Source organism: Microtus pennsylvanicus, chromosome 18, assembly GCF_037038515.1.
Source record: "Microtus pennsylvanicus isolate mMicPen1 chromosome 18, mMicPen1.hap1, whole genome shotgun sequence".
In the NCBI taxonomy this organism is placed as follows: domain Eukaryota; kingdom Metazoa; phylum Chordata; class Mammalia; order Rodentia; family Cricetidae; genus Microtus; species Microtus pennsylvanicus.
Window position 1 is genome coordinate 10825360 of NC_134596.1, and position 23331 is coordinate 10848690.

Below are 23331 nucleotides of genomic sequence, written 5' to 3' on the forward strand. Positions count from 1 at the left end.
GAGCTGGTTTCCGGGCTGACTTTATTCAGACTAGCCTCCGATGATATTTATTCATTTATTTACTTATTTATTTATTTATTCATTTATTTTGAGTAAGAGGGTGATTGCTGGTGTTGCAGTAGCTAAATGTGTTGGGCGGAGAGATATTAGTTGAATGGCTGCAGAGAGGGCCAAATATCACCTTGAAGGCCACGGAGGGTGCCAGGCTCAAGCCAAGCCGTGAGACCTGAAAAGTTTGCTGTCACCCATCGGGCAAACCATGCTGGAGATTTGGGCAGAACAGGGGAGCTGGCAGTACACCTGTTGTCCGATCATCCCACTGAGACCCACCAGCTCAAGCCCTCTCAGAGCCAGTTTCATGGCTCCCACTGTAACAAGGGCCTGTGTTTTATGTCTTCACAGAGTTGCATCTGTGGAACACATGGCCACAGGGCAGAGAGAATGGCCCAACACCCCAGGCCATGCCTACGGCTGATGGCAGCAGCCTGAGCCTTTCGCACTGTGGTCCAGTGGTGTTGGTGACTTGCAGCAGAAGGCCAGAGGACCAAGGTAAGCATGACATGAATTGGCAGCAAGAGCTGACGATTGTCGTGTCTTGGTGGTGCTGCGAGGTGTGCCCATTCGTGCCTCCAGACCTGTCTGCACCCGCCTGAGCAGACTTATGTCCTCAAGGTGCTCCTGCCTTCCATGCATGGACACATTGGAACCTCCCTTTCCCAGATGGGGCACGTCTGGGCAGTTCTCGCAGTCCCCAACACCCACCCTGGCTTGAGAGGAGACCTACTTCTGAAAGTCTCTGGGCCAGGCCACTCCAGCGTGTTTTGATCGATGATGATTCCCAGTCAATCATTCCTTGGAAAAGCTGAACAAAATGAGTGAAAACTCAGTACCACCGCTCTCATCGAGACTGAGGTCTTGCACCTTGGGTCACCCAGGTCCTCTGGGAGTAGGATACGGGAATGCCAACCACTCCCCTGCTAACTGCCCTCCTCCAGCAGTGGCATAGCATCTCTTAGAGTGAAGTCCTGTGGGGAAGGCTTAGTGCACTTTGAGCCTTTGCATTAGCAAGAGAGAGGTTTGCAGGTGCCAGTAGCCCTGGCTGTCAGTTTGTCAGACCTGCACAGGGAATAGGAGGCATGGTTTGGTCAGGGAACATGTCCAAAGAACTGAGTCCTGAGCCTTGAGATTGAGACTGCCATGGGGGCGTGCCGTTGTTAATCAATTCAGTGAGCTGGTTTCCGGGTTGACTTTATTCAGACTATCCTCCGATGATATTTATTCATTTATTTACTTATTTATTTATTTATTCATTTATTTTGAGTAAGAGGGTGCTTGCTGCTGTTGCAGTAGCTAAATGTGTTGGGCGGAGAGATATTAGTTGAATGGCTGCAGAGAGGGCCAAATATCACCTTGAAGGCCACGGAGGGTGCCAGGCTCAATCCAAGCCGTGAGACCTGTAAAGTTTGCCGTCACCCATCGGGCAAACCATGCTGGAGATTTGGGCAGAACAGGGGAGCTGGCAGAACACCTGTAGTCCGATCATCCCAATGAGACCCACCAGCCCAAGCCCTCCCAGAGCCAGTTTCATGGCTCCCACTGTAACAAGGGCCTGTGTTTTATGTCTTCACAGTGTTGCATCTGTGGCACGCATGGCCACAGGGCAGAGAGAATGGCCCAACACCCCAGGCCATGCCTACGGCTGATGGCAGCAGCCTGAGCCTGTCGCACTGTGGTCCAGTGGTGTTGGTGACTTGCAGCAGAAGGCCAGAGGACCAAGGTAAGCATGACATGAATTGGCAGCACGAGCTGAAGATTGTCGGGTCTTGGTGGTGCTGCGAGGTATGCCCATTCGTGCCTCCAGACCTGTCTGCACCCGCCTGTAGCAGACATAGGTCCTCAAGGTGCTTTCGCCTTCAATGCATGGTCACATTGGAACCTCCCTTTCCCAGATGGGTCACGTCTGGGCAGTTCTCGCAGTCCCCAACACCCACCCTGGCTTGAGAGGAGACCTACCTCTGAAAGTCTCTGGGCCAGGCCACTCCAGCGTGCTTGGATCGATGATGATTCCCAGTCAATCATTCCTTGGAAAAGCTGAACAAAATGAGTGAAAACTCAGTACCACCGCTCTCATCGAGACTGAGGTCCTGCACCTTGGGTCACCCAGGTCCTCTGGGAGTAGGATACGGGAATGCCAACCACTCCCCTGCTCCTGCCCTCCTCCAGTAGTGGCATATCGTCTCTTAGAGTGAAGTCCTGTGGGGAATGCTTATTGCACTTTGAGCCTTTGCATTAGCAAGAGAGAGGTTTGCAGGTGCCAGTAGCCCTGGCTGTCAGTTTGTCAGACCTGCTCAGGGAATAGGAGGCATGGTTTGCTCAGGGAACATGACCAAAGAGCTGAGTCCTGAGCCTTGAGCTTGAGAGTGCCATGGGGGCGTGCACTTGTTAATCAATCCAGTGAGCTGGTTTCCGGGCTGACTTTATTCAGACCTTCCTCCGATGATATTTATTCATTTATTTACTTATTTATTTATTTCTTCATATATTTTGATTAAGATAGTGCTTGTTGGTGTTGCAGTAGCCAAATGTGTTGGGCGGAGAGATATTAGTTGGATGGCTGCAGAGAGAACCAAATATTACCTTCAAGGCCACGGAGGGTGCCAGGCTCAAGCCAAGCCCTGAGACTTGAACAGTTTGCTGTCACCCATCGGGCAAACCATGCTTGAGATTTGGGCAGAACAGGGGAGCTGTCAGAATACCTGTTGTCCGATCATCCCACTGAGACCCACCAGCTCAAGCCCTCCCAGAGCCAGTTTCATGGCTCCCACTGTAACAAGGGCCTGTGTTTTATGTCTTCACAGTATTGCATCTGTGGCATGCATGGCCACAGGGCAGAGAGAATGGCCCAACACCCCAGGCCATGCCTACGGCTGATGGCAGCAGCCTGAGCCTGTCGCACTGTGGTCCAGTGGTGTTGGTGACTTGCAACAGAAGGCCAGAGGACCAAGGTAAGCATGACATGAATTGGCAGCAAGAGCTGACGAATTTCGGGACTTGGTGGTGCTGCGAGGTGTGCCCATTCGTGCCTCCAGACCTGTCTGCACCGGCCTGGAGCAGACATATGTCCTCAAGGTGCTTTTGCCTTCAATACATGGACACATTGCAACCTCCCTTTCCCAGATGGGGCACGTCTGGGCAGTTCTCGCAGTCCCCAACACCCACCCTGGCTTGAGAGGAGACCTACCTCTGAAAGTCTCTGGGCCAGGCCACTCCAGCGTGCTTGGATCGATGATGATTCCCAAAAAAACATTCCTTGGAAATCTGAACAAAATGAGTGAAAACTCAGTACCACCGCTCTCATCGAGACTGAGGTCCTGCACCTAGGGTCACCCAGGTCCCCTGGATATAGGATACAGGAATGCCAACCACTCCCCTGCTCCTGCCCTCCTCCAGCAGTGGCATAGCATCTCTTAGAGTGAAGTTCTGTGGGGAAGTCTCAGTTCACTTTGAGCCTTTGTATTAGCAAGTGAGAGGTTTGCAGTTGCCAGTAGCCCTGGCTGACAGTTTGTCAGACCTGCACAGGGAATAGGAGGCATTGTTTGGTCAGGGAACATATCCAAATGGAGCTGAGTCCTGAGCCTTGAGCTTGAGACTGCCATGGGGGCGTGCCCTTGTTAATCAAATCAGTGAGCTGGTTTCCGGGCTGACTTTATTCAGGTAACACTATGATGATATTTATTTATTTATGTATGTCTTCATTTATTTTGAGTAAGAGAGTGCTTGTTGGTGTTGCAGTAGCTGGATGTGTTGGGAGGACTGATATTAGTTGAATTGCTGCAGAGAGGGCCAAATATCACCTTGAAGGCCACGGAGGGTGCCAGGCTCAAGCCAAGACCTGAGACTTGAACCGTTAGCTGTCACCCATCGGGCAAACCATGCTGGAGATTTGGGCAGAACAGGGGAGATGGTAGAACACCTGTTGTCCAATCATCCCACTGAGACCCACCAGCTCAAGCCCTCCCAGAGCCAGTTTCATGGCTCCCACTGTAACAAGGGCCTGTGTTTGATGTCTTCACAGTGTTGCATCTGTGGCACGCATGGCCACAGGGCAGAGAGAATGGCCCAACACCCCAGGCCATGCCTACGGCTGATGGCAGCAGCCTGAGCCTGTCGCACTGTGGTCCAGTGGTGTTGGTGACTTGCAGCAGAAGGCCAGAGGACCAAGGTAAGCATGAGATGAATTGGCAGCAAGAGCTGACGATTGTCGTGTCTTGGTGGTTCTGCGAGGTGTGCCCATTCGTGCCTCCAGACCTGTCTGCACCCGCCTGCAGCAGACTTATGTCCTCAAGGTATTCCTGCCTTCCATACATGGACACATTGGAACCTCCCTTTCCCAGATGGGGCACGTCTGGGCAGTTCTCGCACTCCCCAACACCCACCCTGGCTTGAGAGGAGACCTACCTCTGAAAGTCTCTGGGCCAGGCCACTCCAGCGTGCTTGGATCGATGATGATTCCCAGTCAATCATTCCTTGGAAAAGCTGAACAAAATGAGTGAAAACTCAGTACCACCGCTCTCATCGAGACTGAGGTCCTGCACCTTGGGTCACCCAGGTCCTCTGGGAGTAGGATACGGGAATGCCAACCTCTCCCCTGCTCCTACCCTCTTCCAGCAGTGGCATAGCATCTCTTAGAGTGAAGTCCTGTGGGGAATGCTTAGTGCACTTTGAGCCTTTGCATTAGAAAGAGAGAGGTTTGCAGGTGCCAGTAGCCCTGGCTGTCAGTTTGTCAGACCTGCACAGGGAATAGAAGGCATGGTTTGCTCAGGGAACATGTCCAAAGAACTGAGTCCTGAGCCTTGAGCTTGAGACTGCCATGGGGGCGTGCCGTTGTTAATCAATTCAGTGAGCTGGTTTCCGGGTTGACTTTATTCAGACTATCCACCGATGATATTTATTCATTTATTTACTTATTTATTTATTTATTCATTTATTTTGAGTAAGAGGGTGCTTGCTGCTGTTGCAGTAGCTAAATGTGTTGGGCGGAGAGATATTAGTTGAATGGCTGCAGAGAGGGCCAAATATCACCTTGAAGGCCACGGAGGGTGCCAGGCTCAGGCCAAGCCCTGAGACCTGTAAAGTTTGCTGTCACCCATCGGGCAAACCATGCTGGAGATTTGGGCAGAACAGGGGAGCTGGCAGAACACCTGTTGTCCGATCATCCCAATGAGACCCACCAGCCCAAGCCCTCCCAGAGCCAGTTTCATGGCTCCCACTGTAACAAGGCCCTGTGTTTTATGTCTTCACAGTGTTGCATCTGTGGCACGCATGGCCACAGGGCAGAGAGAATGGCCCAACACCCCAGGCCATGCCTACGGCTGATGGCAGCAGCCTGAGCCTGTCGCACTGTGGTCCAGTGGTGTTGGTGACTTGCAGCAAAAGGCCAGAGGACCAAGGTAAGCATGACATGAATTGGCAGCACGAGCTGACGATTGTCGGGTCTTGGTGTTGCTGCGAGGAGTGCCCATTCGTGCCTCCAGACTGTCTGCACCCGCCTGTAGCAGACTTAGGTCCTCAAGGTGCTTTCGCCTTCAATGCATGGCCACATTGGAACCTCCCTTTCCCAGATGGGGCACGTCTGGGCAGTTCTCGCAGTCCCCAACACCCACCCTGGCTTGAGAGGAGACCTACCTCTGAAAGTCTCTGGGCCAGGCCACTCCAGCGTGCTTGGATCGATGATGATTCCCAGTCAATCATTCCTTGGAAAAGCTGAACAAAATGAGTGAAAACTCAGTACCACCGCTCTCATCGAGACTGAGGTCCTGCACCTTGGGTCACCCAGGTCCTCTGGGAGTAGGATACGGGAATGCCAACCACTCCCCTGCTCCTGCCCTCCTCCAGTAGTGGCATATCGTCTCTTAGAGTGAAGTCCTGTGGGGAATGCTTATTGCACTTTGAGCCTTTGCATTAGCAAGAGAGAGGTTTGCAGGTGCCAGTAGCCCTGGCTGTCAGTTTGTCAGACCTGCACAGGGAATAGGAGGCATGGTTTGCTCAGGGAACATGACCAAAGAGCTGAGTCCTGAGCCTTGAGCTTGAGACTGCCATGGGGGCGTGCCCTTGTTAATCAATCCAATGAGCTTGTTTCCGGGCTGACTTTATTCAGACCTTCCTCGGATGATATTTATTCATTTATTTACTTATTTATTTATTTCTTCATATATTTTGAATAAGATAGTGCTTGTTGGTGTTGCCGTAGCCAAATGTGTTGGGCGGAGAGATATTAGTTGGATGGCTGCAGAGAGAACCAAATATTACCTTCAAGGCCACGGAGGGTGCCAGGCTCAAGCCAAGCCCTGAGACTTGAACAGTTTGCTGTCACCCATCGGGCAAACCATGCTTGAGATTTGGGCAGAACAGGGGAGCTGTCAGAATACCTGTTGTCCGATCATCCCACAAAGACCCACCAGCTCAAGCCCTCCCAGAGCCAGTTTCATGGCTCTCACTGTAACAAGGGCCTGTGTTTTATGTCTTCACAGTGTTGCATCTGTGGCACGCATGGCCACAGGGCAGAGAGAATGGCCCAACACCCCGGGCCATGCCTACGGCTGATGGCAGGAGCCTGAGCCTGTCGCACTGTGGTCCAGTGGTGTTGGTGACTTGCAACAGAAGGCCAGAGGACCAAGGTAAGCATGACATGAATTGACAGCAAGAGCTGACGAATTTCGGGTCTTGGTGGTGCTGCGAGGTGTGCCCATTCGTGCCTCCAGACCTGTCTGCACCGGCCTGGAGCAGACTTATGTCCTCAAGGTGCTTTTGCCTTCAATACATGGACACATTGCAACCTCCCTTTACCAGATGGGGCACGTCTGGGCAGTTTTCGCACTCCCCAACACCCACCCTGGCTTGAGAGGAGACCTACCTCTGAAAGTCTCTGGGCCAGGCCACTCCAGCGTGCTTGGATCGATGATGATTCCCAAAAAAACATTCCTTGGAAATCTGAACAAAATGAGTGAAAACTCAGTACCACCGCTCTCATCGAGACTGAGGTCCTGCACCTTGGGTCACCTAGGTCCCGTGGGAATAGGATACAGGAATGCCAACCACTCCCCTGCTCCTGCCCTCCTCCAGCAGTGGCATAGCATCTCTTAGAGTGAAGTTCTGTGGGGAAGGCTCAGTTCACTTTGAGCCTTTGCATTAGCAAGTGAGAGGTTTGCAGGTGCCAGTAGCCCTGGCTGACAGTTTGTCAGACCTGCTCAGGGAATAGAAGGCATGGTTTGGTCAGGGAACATATCCAAAGAGAGCTGAGTCTTGAGCCTTGAGCTTGAGACTGCCAGGGGGGTGTGCCCTTGTTAAACAATCCAGTGAGCTGGTTTCCGGGCTGACTTTATTCAGGTAACACTATGATGATATTTATTTATGTATTAATCTATTTATTCATTTATTTTGAGTAAGAGAGTGCTTGTTGGTGTTGTAGTAGCAGGATGTGTTGGGCGGACAGATATTAGTTGAATGGCTGCAGAGAGGGCAAATATCACCTTCAAGGCCACGGAGGGTGCCAGGCTCAGGCCAAGCCCTGAGACTTGAAGAGTTTGCTGTCAGCCATCGGGAAACCATGCTGGAGATTTGGGCAGAACAGGGGAGCTGGCAGAACACCTGTTGTCCGATCATCCCAATGAGACCCACCAGCTCAAGCCCTCCCAGAGCCAGTTTCATGGCTCCCACTGTAACAAGGGCCTGTGTTTTATGTCTTCACAGTGTTGCATCTGTGGCACGCATGGCCACAGGGCAGAGAGAATGGCCCAACACCCCAGGCCATGCCTACGGCTGATGGCAGCAGCCTGAGCCTGTGGCACTGTGGTCCAGTGGTGTTGGTGACTTGCAGCAGAAGGCCAGAGGACCAAGGTAAGCATGACATGAATTGGCAGCACGAGCTGACGATTGTCGGGTCTTGGTGGTGCTGCGAGGTGTGCCCATTCGTGCCTCCAGACCTGTCTGCACCCGCCTGTAGCAGACTTAGGTCCTCAAGGTGCTCTTGCCTTCCATGCTTGGACCCATTGCAACCTCCCTTTCCCAGATGGGGCACGAATGGGCAGTTCTCGCACTCCCCAAACCCATCCAGTGTTATGTGACCTGGGACATGGCTCCCTCCTTTTGGCATTGTTTCCTCAGTACTCAGATAGAGGTCGCGGGAAAAGTTTAGGCAAAATAGTTTAGGCTCTATTTCTTTGCTGTTGCCTTTTTGAGATCCTTCTAGGAGGGGTATTTCGTGTCCAGCTATGGTACCCATGGAAAAATTTCCTCTTGAGGCGTGATCTTGTAGTTCAGCAAACCTGGGTGGGGAATCACAGAGTTCCTTCTGACCTAAGAACACAGTATGTTTATTGTGTTTCACCATGAGGCCTCTTAACATCCTGTGTTGTTCACCTATCACCTCTACTCTTTTATTTGGGAAGGAAGAAGTGCCTCTCATCTTATGTTTTTTTTTATTATCAGGGCAAATATAATTCTTAAATTAAAGGCTTGCCAAGGTCACAAGAGAAATAACAGAAAAAAATTGCAGAATTCCGCATTTAAGGAGGCAGAGTACAAATAAAAATATAATCAAAACATTTCATACACTAAACTTCTGTCAGACAACATGTCTTCAGAGCTTCAAAAGTGAACAAAATCCAAATGCCTGTAATAACAAGCAAGGGGAAGAAATGAAACCAAATGTTTAGGAAAAAAATGCATTCTAAGCAAACAACCTGATACCTTAAATCAAATGCATGAACAAATGGCATTGATGATAAATTTCCAGTCACCAATAATGTATTTGTGTCACTTAAAGGAAAAAAAAAATTCCCCTTGAAGTGACTTAACCCAGAGTGAGTCCAGAGTTTTATTCTCTTCTTCACACTTTCTATGTATTACCTTCTGTGTCTATTGTATGAATCAGAATCTATGTCCGTATGAATGCTCTCTTGTGAATATGTAACTGTCTGTCTTATGTCAATGTGTGAGTGTGTGTATGTGTGTGTGTATCTCTTTGTCAGTCTGTATAAATGTATTTGCTTTGTTTTTTCTTGTGTGTCTTTCCCTAAAATTACTTTGCTCTGTCTTTACCGGAATACATAGGGAGCATGGAATATGGAACGGATAAGACAACAAATAGAACAACAAATAGAAGTGCCAACATCATTGTTTATCAAACAATATACACAGATGATTATTCATGTTAGAGGCTTGCTTTCAACTTCTATATTTGCCATATTTGTTACTATCTAGAGGTTTTTAATCATGTTCATTTTTTCTCTGTAGGTTAAAGAACTAAAAGGAAGAAAAATACCTCAACAGGTAGCAGAAGGGAACAAGAGCAAACAAAATAAAGGGGAAGACACACACACACACACACACACACACACACACACACACACACACACACACACGTATGAGATCCACAGAGAGAAAAATAAATCCCCAATAAAGCAGAAAAATTCATTCTCATTTTAAAGACTGATATTAGTTTCTGAAGGATCTCCCTCCTCCAATTGAGGCTTGATCAGTTTGAAGAAAGATGGAATGGTCGACTGGCTCACTACTATTACGTAAGCATGGCCTGATTTGACCCCACAGGTTTTAAGCCAGTCTATCATCAGGGGCTTACTGTCAGGAGAGAAAGCCTACAAGGCTTCCGTTTTAAGCTGCCAGGGTTTTGTCTCAGGTCAGGAGGGTGAGGAGGAAGCCTGGAACTTCACCACTATTATTTCTCTGTTGCCCCTCTCCTTGGAAATCTGTTTGATTCTGACTCTTTCCTTTCAGCCAAATATACAGATGCTTTATCTTCTGCCAGGGGTGCAGATGGGGACATACTTTAAGATTACAGCTATGCATTCGCTTAGTTTGTCAAATTTGATTACATGAGAAATTCAAGGCAATTAAGGTATTTGTTGCATTGTTCACTTATAGTCAGATTAAGCAAACAAGCTGAATATATAGAAGAATAGCTGTCTTAGGCTGTGCAAGTGTGACCTCGAGTTGTATCTTTAACCCTGGATGGGAGGTCCAGCAAATGTTCCAGTCTCTTAGAATTTAAGAGATTTATGTTTTCATAGTATATTACCACAACACCTATTTTGAAACCAGATACAAAAGGACATCTAGCCAATTAGGATCCTAACAAAAGTGCCTTCAACCAAACCAAGTATGGTCCAAGAACTTCAGAAAGAATTCACCAACAAACCACTTAAGCAAATAACACCAGAAAGCCTAAATTCAGTGGAAACATTCAGGTACCTGACTTCCATCCAAGTGATTCATCGAGAGAAAGAGAATCAGTTTTAGAGTTCCAGCTGATAGCCCAACACTTTTTGGCTCTTTTGCTCCAATTCCACAACCCACTTGCACACTTGAGGGTAGTTTTGTTCAACAAATCAATTCTTTTCTTCTTTCTAAACATGTGACCATGGAACTGTCCTAGCAGAAACTGCAGCACCTTGTCAAGAGAAGGGTATCATAAGCCCCAGGAAGGAGACAACCACAGTTTCCTTAGATTTAGTGCCCCAAGCTTTCTGCAGGCCTCTCCTAAGTAGCTTCCTTGCTATTTGTGAGTGCTTCTGCGAAGTTGAAATGAGAGGGAAGGAAGATATATACTGGAACCTGGGGTGTCCTTGTTATAGACAAAAGAGAAATATAAGAGCATTCATGTCCCTCTCATTCATAGTTCTTAGGGATTCAAGAGATAAATCTTATCTCCTGACTGGATTGCAGGGAGATAAAAATAATTTACTGTTATAGCTGTAGTTCTGATTTGGGATTTCCAGATACTTGGGTCCCAAAACCAGGAAGTGGATCAAGAACATGTGTATAGTGATATAAACAGACAGTTCATTTAGGAGAAAATGCACTCACAAGAGCATAAGCAGGTCAGGGAGCTGGGAAAGAGTAGAAACTTACTTAAAGTTCATTTACTTTTTTTTCCTTATGCATTGTTTGTTGACTCCATTCAGGTGGGTGTCAGTCTTTCTACAAACTGACTATTTGGTATATTAATTTAAATGAAACTTTCCTCATTGGTGCCCCCTTCATCTTCGTTTGTAGTTTCATACTTAAGCTAGGTAAAGTTGCAAATAACTAGGCAGTCCCTTTGGAGGTATGCTCCTGCCCATTCTCCTGAAATTCAAATTGGCCCTATGGCTTCTAGATGGAATTTTTAGCATTTTCCTACTTATTTCAGCAGAGACATAGAAAATTAAAACTTCTTTTTTTATTCTTCTCACACACATTACATCTTGACCAGTTTCCCTTCTATCTACTCTTCCTAGACTCCTAGACCTTCTCCCTCAGATCTATTCTTCTCCCATTTCCCTTCATAAAAGAGCTGGCGTCCCAGAGATATCAACCAAACACAGCATAATAAGTTGCAATAATATCAGGCACAAATCCTCATAATAAGGCAAGACAAAGCAAGCTGGTGTGAGGGAAAGTGTCCTGAGTTCAGGCAAGATTCAGAGATCCACTTCCCTTCTTAGGAGTCCCTCAAGAACATCAAGCTACATAACCAGAACATATATGAAAAGGATCTAGTTCACACCAACAGAGGCTTTGTTATTGTCACTTCAGTCTCTGTGAGTCCCTATGAGCTCCTATGAGCCCCGCTTAGTTGGTCCTTTACCCCTCTACTATAGGGTTCTCCAAGCTCCACCTAATGATTCAAATTCCTTAAGTAACTTTGTTGTTAATAGTCCTATTGCCAAAGGACTAGCTACACAATTGTCTGATTGTCTGGTTTCAAAGTATGCACCGTAGAATATCAACACTGTTAAAAAGCTAGATATCCATATGCAATATGTTTGTGTGATACTCTTTTCTCATGTTGTATGTAAAATAAACTTAATGGGCTAAAATTTTAAAAATAAATGTAAACCTGTAAAATTACTGCAAGGAAACAAGAGTAAAGTGTGACCTCCCTAGCATAGACAAAAGCAAGCAAAACAAACAACAACAAAATGATGTACAAATAGTATAACACAAATCTAAAAAGCTTCTCCTTAGTGACGTATGTAATGTTCAGAATGAATAAATTGTCTATAGAATAAAAAAATTATAAACCATATATCTGACAAGGCTAGTTATCTAAATAATGTATTCAAACAACTTAAAAATTGGTAACCTAATTTAAAAATGTAAAAAAGATCTAGATAAACATGTAATCAGCAAGTACATGAATAAATGTCAATACCCACTAATTATCAAAACAATGTAAATCAGAATTTCATCAAAATGCCACTTCAAGTATATTTGAGTGGCTATTATCAAATACAGAAAACAAAAAAAAAATGTTGCTGAGGATGCAAAACTTGTTAGCGTATTTGAGGCAGTTATTGAAAGACAGAGAGCAGAAAGTGAGGCTTGCTCTGACCTTAGGCAGGACCATGTTTATCCAAGACAAAGGAACATCTGGTCACCCACATGTGTGGATGGCCAAAAGCTTTTTAGCCTGAAATGATCAGAAGATAAGGAACATTTATATACATTTATATGGTAGGAATTTAAATTAATGCAGTCACTATGAAAAGCACCTTGGTGTTTCATTAAAAATGTCAAAAAATGTCATAATATATCTACCACATGTTCAGCAATATAACCTTCAGGATAATATTTACAGTCATTGAAACTGGTATATTGGAAAGATACTGATGTATCATGTTAGCTTCAGACTCAATCATAGTTCTCATACAGATTCAACCTAACCATCCACTAAAAATGAATATCTAATTAGGATGTACATTAATCCTATCCAGCAAGGCTTTCATTTTTGTTATGATTGATTGGGTTGATTATTTGCATTGATCCATTTTCTTACATCTGATGCATATCTGTAGTTTTTTGTTTCATTTGTTTCAAGAGGATGCAATACTTACTAAAACAGTTTTAACATAAATTTTAAAATTTTTGTCTCACAACCACAATGTATAATCTGAGGGTGGTTGTTACCAGTTGATTGTCTTCTTATTCTGTTCATGATTTTTTCTTGAATATTTTCTTGTGTTTATACTATTCCTGATTTTACTTGTTCTTATAATTTTTTAGGTCTTATTTGGTTAATTTTTAGTATTAGAAAGTTCAGATCCTATATATAAATTTACATATACACACATATAAATGTCAGCATATGTTTGGATAAGAAATGTGCCCTATGGGCTAAATATAATTGAGTACTTGGTGGTAATGTTGGGGGAGTTCTAGAACTTTCGGATGTGGATGCCTGCTGGAAGTGGGATTTGAGAGTTTATAGCATCTCCATACCTCCACTTTGTTTTCTCTGACTTGTGTTTGCCATTGAGGATATGATCTCTTAGCCGCTCACTACAAATGACTGCTGATATTCTTCCTTTACCAGTATGGTCTTTCCTTCTGAACCACAATCCAAAACAAACTTTTTATCCGATAGTTTGCTTTGGGTTATGGTATTTTACCACAGCAACAGAAAATTAACTAATATTGTCATGTGAGCTTTTCAGGTTTTATGGTTTTTAAATTTTATGTCAGGCTTTCATAGAACATGGTTGAGTTGTAATCTAATGATCAAAGCTGTTTCAATGTTGTTTGATCAGTTCACTTATCTGAAGTTCCTGTAGTGTGATACCAAATAGACTGAGATACCCTTTGGATGTGGGATTCTCCTCTGTATGCTGTGAATAAAAAACTGTTTTGGCCTATGATAGGATGAAAGACTAGAGGTAGGCAGGGAAAAACTAAACTGAATTCTGGGAGAAGGAAGGTAGTTTAGGGATGCCATGTAGCCCCACCAGAGACAGACTGGATAGAACTTTACTTTGTAAGCCACAGCCATGTGGCAATATACAGATCAATAGAAATGGGTTAAATTAAGACGTAAGGGTTAACCAATAAGAAGCTAGAATTAATGGGCCAAGGAGTGACTTAATTAATACAGTTTCTATATGGTTATTTTGTAGCTGAGATGCTGGGTGGTCGGAGAACAAACAGGCGGCCTTCTTACAACACCCTTTCCCTGTAAGTAAAACAGAAAATCAAGAACATAGAAATTAAGAGAATGTGAACTCTGTCACTTAGCAAATGGCATTGAAAAATATATGAAGATAGGCTTCAGAAAGTGCCAACAATGTGGAGCCTCACAGGCAGTTTGAACAGTTAATATCTGATTTGCACCTTTTTCCTCTCTTTTTCTCCATTCTTGCAGCTCAACATGAATCCATCACTGAGAAGCACAGAGAAATGATAGTGAATATAATGAGACCAGTAACTACTTCAAGGTTCAATGGCAACAAGGTATAACACCCGTATGACGTTAGTAATTCTTCTCAGAAAACCACAGCATTCGAGACCAGCCTGGTCTACAGAGCTAGTTCCAGGACAGGCTCCAAAGCCACAGAGAAACCCTGTCTCGAAAAACCAAAAAAAAAAAAAAAAAAAAGAAAAGAAAAGAAAACCACAGCATTGCCTGTGGAAAGCAACCATGGGATTGGTCGTCAACTACGTAACATGACTCATGGTCTGCCAGATATATTAGGATCAAGGTCACTTTTATGAATGTGATTACTGACAATGTGGACTGACAAAGATAAATCTCCTTGGCACCTGAACAAAATGATTAATTCCTTAAAATGCCTTATTTGTCAGCATTCAATTTAAACCATCTTCTTTCTTAACTTTTTAAAGCTCACTCGTGTCCGAACTGATACCACACTTAACATGTGTTTCCTATTGTCATGCTCAGAAACGCTGAAGCAGCTTCTTTTTCTGAGAAAGAACACAATGATATGCTCTAGTTTCTTTTAATGTTTCTGTTTCCTATTGTTAATATTATCATTGCCAAGTATTTAGGAAAATTGCTAGTGATACAGTGAATACAATAAGATTGCCACTTTATTCTCTTTTGCAATTCCGGGACACTTCTTTCTTAAGACCCTTACGTGGAAACTATGTGTGCAGACTGATGGAAATGTTCCTCCTCATTGCTGTGATGAAGGGGAGTTTGGCTTGCCTGGACATTTCTGAGACATCAGAAAGATGGCTAGAGAACCCCACTCTTAATTCTAGGTTAGAGAGTCATGAGAAGAGAGACAGTGTGTTTCTTTGTCTACTGTGCCCACGTCCAATTACTGTAATAGAGTCCAAATTTACTTTAATTTTTGTGACCTCTGCCTGAAATGCTGTGAGCATTTTTTGTTAAATGTTATGTAGCATACCCCCTTTTGTCCTCTATAAACTGGTAGCTTTGCAAGCTCATGGAATATGAATGTTGGAATCAATTTTAGAAAATTGTTCATTTATTCCTTCATAATGGCTTTTGGACACTTCTTTGACAATTAATGAATCGTGTAAGCCTTAAATTTTAAGGTAGCCTGATTTGGGTTCGAAAATACAGATTTTGCTGTGTATTATTATTAATGGAATCTTAACCATTCTGAGGATGGTTCCATTTAATTTGCCTGGTAGAACTTGTTGGAAAATATTTGATCTGTTCAGGGAGCTATAGACAAACACACTAACTTTTGAAGAACATTGTAGGACATGAGTTAACATGGAGCCACATGTGAACCCTTTTATTTTGTAGGTAGGAGAACTAATGCCTCATCTTTAAATAGGATTAGGCTGTTGCTAAAGATCAGCAAGGACAAAGCACTTCCTGTTTAAGTTACTGACATACTATCATTTTAATTATTACACAATAATAGTCTGTAAGATGCTGTTTGTGCAACAAAGGTGCTCTATCGCTGTTGCGTGGGAGTGGTCTTCATGACTGTATGTGGCCGGTCAGTAGGTCCCAACACAATGTGTTCTAGAGTGCTTAGATCCTGGTCTTTTTTCTGAAGGTTCTTAAAAAACAAAACCACATGAACAAAACTTGTATTTCAGGGATGGCTATCATAATTGCTATTTTTGAAAATTCTAGAAAAATGCACTGTGAAATCAAGTCTGTGAAGAGGAGGACCAACAGACAAAGTAAAACACAGATGGAGAACTTAGTCTCCATCTCCCTTTGTCCACTCAGTAAGAACAGGAGTATTGGAAACCCACATGCTTACATAAATAAGAAAAACTAAACTGGGTAGTGATCTCTATATACTTGATTAGAGTACAGTAATGGTACGTAGTACTCGGCCTATAGAACAAATATATATATGGTAAGGAGACACTGGAATATTAGGTCTTGAAGAGAGAAAAAGGAAAAAGTAATTGTTCCAACCTATATTTTAGATATTCATTCTTTTTCTTGAGATATTGGGATTTTTTTCCGTGATGCTTGCTTTTCTTACAGCAAGAAAAACTGCCTCATTTTTAACTGAATATTGTTTTCACCCTCCTTCCTTCCTTCCTTCCCTCCCTCCCTCCCTCCCTCTCTCCCTCTCTCCCTCCCTTTCTTTCTTCTTTCCTTTTGTTCTTTGCATTTTGTTTTTTCAAGACAGGGTTTCTCTGTAGCTGTGGGGGCTCATCTTGAAACTAGCTCTTGTAGGTCAGGCTGGCCTTAAACTCACAGAGATCCACCTGCCTCTACCTCCCAAGTGCTGAGATTAAAGGCATGCACCACTACCACACAGCTTTTTATTTTTGCAGTAAATAAAAGAAGTCTGGGGAAAAAAATCAACCTAGGAAACATGTTATATTTGGAATCTTCATAGTAGACTTTAATCAACTTGCCAACTACTCCGTAAGATTTCAAATTTATTTCTTTATGGTTTTCTCACAAGCTAAAGTAATTTTATACACTTACACACTGGACTTTAAATAAAATTTCTTTCCTTACCCTTAGAGGAGAATGGAAGCAAATTCTTCCATATTCATATGCTGCATTAGACATTTTTAGTCACATGCTAATCTTATTTCTAATTCCTTTGTTTATGTTGGTTTTCTTAGAGACTTTTACATGCCCTCACTGGGTCTTCAATGCGTTGACAGATAGGTGGAAATTATAAGTGTTGTGAGTGTTGTGTTGGGTGTTATGAGGAAATTCTGAAACTGGTATTTTAGAAAACATTTGTAAATGATTCCATTTCATCAAGTTAACTGTTCAACTTATATAGATAACCCAGAAAATAACTGGTAAATTGTAGAAGGAGCTGCGGGCTGCATTCCTGCTGCCCGGCTCCTGGCCCCCTGGCTAGCTTATGCCCTGAAATAATTACACAGAGACTGTATTCTTTTAAACACTGTCTAGTCCATTATCTCTAGCCTCTTCTTGGCTAACTCTCATACCTTGCTTAACCCATTTCTAATAATCTGTGTAGCACCATGAGGTGGCGTCTTACCGGGAAAGATTCAGCATGTCTGACCTGGTGGCAGGATCCATGGCGTCTGGCCCAGAGAGGAGAGGCATGGCGATTGCCTCACTTCCTCCCAGCATTCTGTTCTATCTACTCCACCCACCTAAAGGCTGGCCTATCAAATGGGCCAAGGCAGTTTCTTTATTAACCAATGATCTTTCTCAATCAGTAAATTTCCTGCAACAACTTTTTAAGTATCCTGCTAGGGAAGTTTATCTTCTCAGTTTTCTGATCTTCCCTGTGCTTTGTAGATTAAAGTGATCTTGATAAGAGGGAGCAAGCTACTTCTTGTATGTCTTACCCTAAAGCTCAAAAGTAGCAAGCTTTGTGGGAAACAGTGGTTATAGAAGATTTATTTCTTTATCCATTTAGAGGCAGTCATATCATTGCTTATGCCATACCTTATCTTAACTTCAATGTTCAATAAAAATGTGTCTTCCTAGTTTTTTTAAATGTTTATTTTTATTATTATGCATACAATATTCTATCTATGTGCATGTCTGCAGGCCAGAAGAGGGCACCAGACCTCATTATAGATGGTTGTGAGCCACCATATGGTTGCCGGGAATTGAACTCAGGACCTTTGGAAGAGCAGGCAATGCTCTTAACCACTGAGCCATCTCTCCAGCCCCGTATCTTCCTAGTTTTATAAATACATAAAGTTATGTATCTTCTACAATGATATGTACTTTTATAAACTTAGCTGGCGAGGGTCTCCATCCATATATATGTCAGTAAGAATTTTCATCACCAAATACATTATATTTGATACAGATCCATACATTTACAGTAATGTGCTATTACTCTGGCCCTTAATGATTTCAAAACTCTTTTCAACAGGAAGCATTATGAAGTTCAGCTGTCAAAGAATGATTGATGGTAAGTATGCAAGCTGCCTTTCTTTTGGTAATATTCTAAACAAGCAGAAATTGCATTATTGCTCGAGTGATAGTTCTTTCCTTTTACAATGTCTGCATTTTATTTCTCAAATACATACATACAAAATTCAACAGACCAACTTCTTGTATACTCTGACATTATTTGAATTCTGTGCTCCTGTGAGTACAGATGGAAATACTTAATCTAAGGGCCTCCGGTTAAGTTCTACTTGTGCGAGAGCTACTGTCTTTGTTCCTCTTCCATAATACCACTCCCTCCAGTTTTCCTAAGTGGATAAACTGTTGATTCACTCTTACTTTGGATAGATAATGCATTTAAACATAAAGCAATATGGAGGATTGTGATTGTTATTGAAACATTTTTAAAGTAGATGAGAATTGAAATCTCAAATCTATTTGGTTATGCTAAAATAATGGAGTACACAGAATTATAGATATACAATAGAACAGATTCAGACATAAAAGAACTCTAAATGAATCACAGTGTTGGATAAATACAAAGTCTTTAAAGAAACAGAGTACTGACAGTCATAGATTAAAGGAGTAAAGATAATAAAATAAATATTAAAAAATAATAGCAAAAACAAAAAAGAGCCTTGGTGTAGAAATTCCTTCTGTTTGTGTGTTTCTTTCATTGGATAATGAATAAAGAAACTGCTTTGACCTAGTTGATATGACAGAACTTAGGTAGGCAGAGTAGACAAAACTGAAAGCTGGGAAGAAAAGCAAAATGGCAGACTCCATGGATCTTCTGTCTGAGATGGATACTGGTTAGAATCTTGCCAGTAAGCCACAGTCATGTGGTGATATACAGATTAATAAAAATGGATTAACTTAAGATGTATGAATTAGCCTATAAGAAGTTAGAGCTAATAGGCCAGGCTGTGTTTAAATAAATACAGTTTCTGTGTGATTATTTTGGGTGTAAGATAGCTGAGTCCTGGGACAACAAGCAGCCCGCTCCTCCTGTTACAAAGCCTTGAAAAGATGAAAAAGACACAGAGAATCTGTATTATATATATTATTGTGTTTCTTTGTATTTTTTTTACTGTAAAGGATCTAAGTATCCAACATATATACTTTAAAGGTATTTTGTCTTCAAAATTTGAGTCTAAGGCTATGTTGCTTTAGAAAAGAGGTTCTTCTTTTGTTTCCACGGAGGATAAGAACCTGTGGAATCATTCCAGACTAATATGGTTTGATAGAACAAGACCACCTGAAAGTTCTCTATGAAAATCCCCCAAAAGAAAATACTTTTCCCAACAAAACCAGGAAGCAGTTTGAAGAGAACCATACCAATATTCCCAAATATTGTTAATACATAATTTTTATATTTAAATGGAATGTTTGTGAATTTTTAGATGCCTGACAGAATATTTAGAAAACATATTACTTTCAAATCTACTCATGACACTCCATATTCATACTTCCCGAATGTTTTATTAAAGTACAAGAGAGAGTGTACTTTCTTGTTATTATATGTTGCTGTTTGTTTTCCCTCTTGGGTGATGATATACCCCAAAATGTAATAGCAGTTAATACCCTGACCTTAATGCAGAATAAGTGGGAAACTTCTTTCAGTCAAGGTGTCCATTCCTATTTATAGCCTCTTGGACATCTGCTAGGTGTGATGACTATGTGAGCAAGGACCTACATTTTTTTAGGAAAGGGACTGAAGATGCATGGGTGTTGTTAGCAGTTGTACTCAATCTTGATGACATTTGGTTGCAGTCAGACATCATAAAATCTTATCCAAGCTTCAGATCAATGTGTTTAGCTATAAAGAGTTATAGCTTTGTTGTCATAATGAGTATTCCTGCTTTGGGAAGTTCTTTTTGGATTTAATCTCCATCTTTTAGACTATTACATCTAAGCCCAGTATTTGTATAATCAATCAATTGAATGAACTTTTGACTAATTTTGGTCACATATTTTTACTTTTACTTTTTGTGGCATAGGACATTTCTCATCATAGAGCAAGTTTTAAATAATTTTTATTGATAATTAAATCTATGAGAAGGTTATTTAGTTACTCCATGGATAACATATTTCTTTAAATAGTGAGAGATAAATGTTTTCTTTCTTTTTTTTTTGAGATAAATGTTTTCTAAGGAAAGTTAGAAACATGAATTTTACTGAGACTCAATCCACTAAGTTTTGGAGTGCATAAGAGGTGAATGACCTGATTGTATACTCAGAAACAAATATAGATAATTAGAATATATACTTATGGCTTCAGGGTTGTATAAATAAAAGACAGCTTTCAAATGGAATCAAAATAAAAGAAACAGTGAATTCTAGAGATTTCATCTATATTTGCCTGTGTCATTGGAAATGTTGTTTGTTTTTTTGCTTTCTACTCAGAAAAAGACCTACTCCAGAAGTCTCTACAGGGAATGATTAAGACCAGGAAATATGTGAATGAAGACTACTCAGACCAACATTTTTCACCATATATTATACAAAAGCCATACTCTGAAGGTATATCTATTACTTACTTTCCTATTTCTGTGGCAAAATATTAAAAAGATCATTTAGTAAACCAATCAAACATTTAATTGGGCTCATGGTTGTAGAGGTTCTATGTTGGTGAAGTAAAGGCATGGCGGAAGGAAGATCTGAGGGGACATATCTTAAGTTATAAGCAGGAGACTGAGAGCACACTGGAAATATCAAGAAACTTCAAGGACTTCTCCCAGTGACAAAGCTCCTACAACAAAGCCAATCCTAATCATTCCCCAGCAGGCTCACCATCTGTGAAACAATTGAGACATGAACTGTGGAGGCCACATTCTCATTCAAATCATGCATTACATTCTCTGGTTTTTATATAGGCTCATGGTCATATCATGAAGCAAAATGTCCAACCTAAAAAAGCCCCATAATATTTCACAGTCTCAACACTGCTTTTAAGCCCAAAGTCTCTTCTGACACTTGAAGTAATCTTTTACTTACAACACGCTGTAAAATTAAAATGCAAGTTACATGCTTCTGACATTTAATGCCATAGAATATGCATTATCATTCTAAAGGGGACAAATCAGAGAATAGTGTGGAAATACTGGACCAAAGCAAGACCAAAACCAAGAAAGGCAAACTCCAAACTCTGTAGCTCTTTGTCTGATTTCAGAGGTCTTAGTCATCTCTAACCCTCCAGTATCCAGTCCGCAACATTTTTGTATTCCTCGGACTGATTACATTTCCTATCTTCTACTCTACTGTGCAGATATCCCACAGTTCTGTCACGTGCAATACTTTGGGGTTTCCAATACTATGCAATCTTAATTTTCACCACTTTATGCAATGGTTTCTCAGGGTCTCTTTCCCATTCTCAGGGCCCCTATGTAGGGACTTCCTTACATAGTCTCATTGGCTCTTTTCAACCATAGGAAAATTCTACAACTTTTTTGTGTATCCCTCATGACTCTAAAACCAGAACCACATAGATGTTCCTTCCAGTTTAGATCCCACTTAGGATGGACCCTGGCCCTCTTAAATTTTGTTTGCACCAACTTTTATTTATTGTTGCCTTTTAGGATAACAAATTGAAAGCTTAGCTGGCTGATGTCATGACCTAAAGGGAAATCTTTACTTTTATTACACTTTGGATTAGGCCTCTTCTTGATATCCTTATCTTTTTCAGTACAAGCCTTGGTTCCAAGAGTAAACTTCCCCATATGCCTTTTCTCTTCAGTGTACATTTTATATTCTTTTTTGCTACATTCACTCTTTTACATTATAACCCGCCTAAATGTGATTAAAATAATTACCTTACATAAACAATATTGATTTGATTTAAACATCTTTCAGGACATTAGTTCATTACTTTTCAATTTAGCTTTAGGTAAATTCTTAGGACAAGTGCATTGGGCATCCAAATTCTTTGCGTAAATATCACAAGATCTGCTTATATTTCATTTGATAATAGTGTTTCTAAAATTTCTTGAGCCAGGCCTCTATAGTTCAGACTGCTCTCACCACTACTCTTTCCTGGATAGCATATTAAGCTCTTTTTACTGCGGTCTACCATTTTTCTAGTCCAAAGATTTAAAACATTCCATACTCCTGCAAAAATATTAATCAGGTTATTCATAGTAATACATCATACCTTTTATCAATTTCTGTTTTATTTGATTTCTTTATTGCTATGATAAAACACAAAAAAATCAATACATCTTATGAAATAAAGAGTTTAATTGTGCTATGGTTCCAGAGGTTTAGAGTCTGTGATGGCAGAGTAAGACATGACAAGAAGAACATGTGAGATCTCACATCTTGTTTTACAAGCAGAAGGGAGAGAGCACACTGGTAATGATAGAGTCTTTTGAATCACTAAAGCTCACCTCAGGTGACACACTTCCTCCAACTAAACCATTGCTCCTACTCCTTCCCATATAATTATATCAATTGAGGCTCAAGTATTCAAACATGTGAGTTAATGGAGGCCATTATCATTTAAACAACAACAGTAAGGTTTTTGGTAAGTGTAGTCTTTGCTTTCTAGAAGTCTTTCTAGAAATTTTATCTCCATATAAAGTGAAATTTTAACTTCCTGAAATGGATAACATTTGGGAATATTTTACTTGACTCTATTGATCAAACTGTATAACCAGCGAATAATTAATTTTCTTTAAAACACATCTTTGAAGCATTTCCGCATCTCAGTTTATGTTGTTACTATGAAGAATTTCTTTGATTTTCTGCTGCCCATGTTTTGTGACTATGAAGAATTTAGTTGACTTTTTTTCTGCTTCTATCAAATTAGCTAAACTGCTTATGAAGACTGTTTCTATTGTGTGACTAGAAGAATATTTTATGTGTGAGGCACAATATAGTCTCTAAAATTAAAAAATGCAAACTTGACAAATATTTTTTTGTGATATCATTGACCTAAGCTATAGAATAAAGGTGAAAAGAAGAAAGAAGAAAATCCGCAAAAAAATTCAAAGTTCCTCGATGTGGACTGTTACTTTTAACCAGAAGAAGAAGGGAAGAGTGGAAGGAGGCAGAAGAAGAAGATGAAGAGGAGAAAGGAAAAGGGGAGACAGGAGAAAGAAGAAAAGGAGAATAGGAGAAAGAAAAGAAGAGGAGGAGGGGGAAGAGGAGGGAGGTTGGGGAAGAGGAGGGAGAAGGAAGAGCAGGAGGAGAAG

At 41.8% G+C, this 23331-nt stretch overlaps 6 non-coding genes across 6 annotated transcripts; all 6 read left to right on the forward strand.

The window, feature by feature from the left end:
• The first annotated feature begins 822 nt into the window (after nucleotides 1-822).
• LOC142837974 (small nucleolar RNA SNORD116) lies at nucleotides 823-916 on the forward strand. The gene has a single exon (XR_012908426.1). It is a non-coding gene; the product is annotated as a small nucleolar RNA SNORD116 (small nucleolar RNA).
• Nucleotides 917-2051: 1135 nt separating this feature from the next.
• On the forward strand, nucleotides 2052-2145 carry LOC142837966 (small nucleolar RNA SNORD116). Its single transcript, XR_012908418.1, has one exon. It is a non-coding gene; the product is annotated as a small nucleolar RNA SNORD116 (small nucleolar RNA).
• A 1134-nt stretch (nucleotides 2146-3279) lies between these two features.
• LOC142838050 (small nucleolar RNA SNORD116) lies at nucleotides 3280-3372 on the forward strand. The gene has a single exon (XR_012908495.1). It is a non-coding gene; the product is annotated as a small nucleolar RNA SNORD116 (small nucleolar RNA).
• Nucleotides 3373-4496: 1124 nt separating this feature from the next.
• On the forward strand, nucleotides 4497-4590 carry LOC142837967 (small nucleolar RNA SNORD116). The gene has a single exon (XR_012908419.1). It is a non-coding gene; the product is annotated as a small nucleolar RNA SNORD116 (small nucleolar RNA).
• Nucleotides 4591-5723: 1133 nt separating this feature from the next.
• LOC142837968 (small nucleolar RNA SNORD116) lies at nucleotides 5724-5817 on the forward strand. Its single transcript, XR_012908420.1, has one exon. It is a non-coding gene; the product is annotated as a small nucleolar RNA SNORD116 (small nucleolar RNA).
• Nucleotides 5818-6951: 1134 nt separating this feature from the next.
• On the forward strand, nucleotides 6952-7044 carry LOC142838051 (small nucleolar RNA SNORD116). The gene has a single exon (XR_012908496.1). It is a non-coding gene; the product is annotated as a small nucleolar RNA SNORD116 (small nucleolar RNA).
• The last annotated feature ends 16287 nt before the right edge of the window (nucleotides 7045-23331 follow it).